At 36.1% G+C, this 2,633-nt stretch overlaps 1 long non-coding RNA gene across 1 annotated transcript; it reads right to left on the bottom strand.

Annotated features, from left to right (window-relative positions):
* Positions 1–239: 239 nt before the first annotated feature.
* LOC122032177 lies at positions 240–1,573 on the bottom strand. Its single transcript, XR_006125983.1, has 4 exons — positions 1,099–1,573; positions 920–1,018; positions 745–800; positions 240–299 (listed from the first exon to the last, which is right to left on the bottom strand). It is a non-coding gene; the product is annotated as an uncharacterized LOC122032177 (long non-coding RNA).
* Between the last annotated feature and the right edge of the window lie 1,060 nt (positions 1,574–2,633).

The following is a 2,633-nucleotide window of genomic DNA, read 5'->3' as shown; positions in this document are numbered from 1 at the left end:
CCCAATCAAGACGGTAATACCAACAACAATCCGACAATCCCTAAGACATACTCTGGAAATCACAACAGAGTAGATATCAGTGGAGATATACGAATTAAATAGATCATCACAAGGGTCAAGTAAGTATCAGAAGAAAAAGAATCGATCATGATATAAGATAAAGCAGCCTAATTTATCCAATAATAATCATGCACTAAGTACAAGAAAATCTACATAGAGGCCAAGGAAGAAATACCTGCCTGAAAATGTAGATCGTGCCAAGTAATCCCGTGTCAAGACGCTCATCCTGAATCCAAGTCCTGCGATCAATACATATATATTTTATTTAGCTAAATTCACAAGAATTAAAATAGCTAAATAAAATCCTTGCCTAATTAGGAAACTCCACTCAAATCTGATCTCTGATTATTCCTCCAAATAATTCTTAATTCATCTCCTTTTAGATCCAAACATAATTCACAATCTATTAATCAATCCAATGCACCTTAAATCCTTCAATCTTCTAAACATAATTTCCCCATCAACGATCAAACCAAATCCATAATCAATTCAACCTACATCATCCTAATCATCATATCACAACCGAATTCTAACTTCTAATTATTTAATCCATTGAATCAACTATCAACTATTATCTACGTGTTATCTACTAATATCAAGAATCAATTCTACAATCCATTAGGAAACTTAATAGAGTAGCACCCTAATAAGAAAACCAATGGGGCATCACTGGAAGACACTTACCTTGAGAGATGGCAGTAAATCAGGAGCTCGTACCCCAGCAAGACACTGCCTGGTAGCTACAAAAATCAACCATACACCAAATCTTTTCAAAAATCAATCCAAGAAGAAATCGTACATCATTGTATCTACTGGAACCCCATAAACAAAACCACATTCACCTCAATTGAACCCCTACCTCTTCACCCGAGGCTTCAATCAACTGCAAGGAATGGAGAAGATCATGATCTGCTTAGGGAAGAACCATCAACTGGTTGATCCGACGTCGCCTCCTAGACTAGATCAGAGAGAACACCGTAAACGAACACAATTACACAAAAATCCTTGAATTCACAAAATCTCTCGACCAAGCCTTACCTCAATCAATCCCTACAGGTGGTGTCGTGCGATCCACAGCTACTATGACGAGGAATGGGAGCTAGGGCTCCGATTCTTGCTTTGGTCCAAGATCGAGTCATGCTAGGGTGGCGTCGTGGGTCAAGAAGAAGGTTATAGACCCGAAGCTAGGGCTCAGGAATCGGTGGCCAGCACCGGCTGCTCATGGATGCCCGACGATCGGCGAATCGCTGCAGCACAAGGTCGGCTTCGCGAGTTAGGGGAGGAATCACGAGGGAGAGGGAGGAGAGGATCGACAGCCAAGAGAGCTTGGTGTTGGTGAGGCACGCAGAGGATAGGTCGCTGCCGGCGGTGAACTCGCGGTGGCTGGCGATCGGGCGAGGAGGAATCGTCGGAGAGGGAAGGGGGTCTCGGGCATAATGTGAGGAGGAGGAGATCGGGAGAGGGAGGTGGGTTCGGCAGAATCGGGAAAGAGGAGAAGAAATCGGGGATTTAGGGATTTAGTGTTCTTAATTAAATACTTAGGTTAACCTAATTAACCTCTAAGTTAACCACTTAATCAACTCCCACATAATGGGTATTCCAAACAGGCCTCCTCTGTACCCGAAATCCATCCTCTCAAAACGGATCATACGGACTCCGTTTAAATCCCGAAAAATTTCTAAAAATTCCTGAAAAATCCAATAAGATTTTTCGTCCAATAATATTTATTATTTAATTTTACGGTATTTTACAAAAATAATGTTTAATTCTTAACTTTTAACTTTTCTCTCCCCCTTTGACATATATCAAAAAAGAATGAGGGTTGTTTGACAAAAGAGTTTTTACTTTGTTTAATTTGAAGCTCCTCCTGAAGGGTGGCACTTAGCTAAACTTAGCTTTGAAAATAATTTATTTGAAAAACATTTAGCTAAATTATAAATTCTTTGAAAATACTTATCTTTTTCGATAAAAACTTAGCTTTGAAAAATAATTGCTTGTGAAAAAGCGTAAGAGAAAAACTTAACTTTAAAAGGATTCCTTATAAAAAAACACTTAGCTAAGAAAATGATTTTTTTTTAATTACTTAAAAATACTTTATCAAATACTTAGCTTTATCAAAACTTAGTGAAGTACTTAGATTTTTTTTTTAAGATTTTGATAGAAGCTTAGCTTAAGTAGTTAGCTTTCTAAATAGAAATTTAAAAAAAAAAACTTGGCTTTAAAAAGTTTGATTTTGAGAGAAACTTATCTTTTAAAAAGATTTTGATAGGGATTAAGCTTTAAAAAAGAGTTTGATGAAAAGCATAGTTATTTGAAAAGGTTTTGATAGAAAGTATAGTTTAAGGACTTAGCTTGAAAAATACTTAGCTTAAAAAAAATGTTTTTAGATAAAAAGCATAGTTACAAACTTAAAATTTTTCAAAAATATTTGAACTTGCTTTTTCAAATAAGGTTTATTTTCAAAAATAGTTAAAAATTGAACTTCTTTAAAAAATTTGAAATCCAAATAAAAATTAATGGCTTAACCTTCCTTTCACTCCCCCTTAATTAATGCCAAGAATGAGTGTTTTAAG

The sequence above is a fragment of the Zingiber officinale genome, chromosome 11A, assembly GCF_018446385.1.
Source record: "Zingiber officinale cultivar Zhangliang chromosome 11A, Zo_v1.1, whole genome shotgun sequence".
NCBI lineage: Eukaryota > Viridiplantae > Streptophyta > Magnoliopsida > Zingiberales > Zingiberaceae > Zingiber > Zingiber officinale.
The sequence above is the reverse complement of the archived record's forward strand: the minus strand, read 5'-3'. Positions and strand labels throughout refer to the sequence as shown.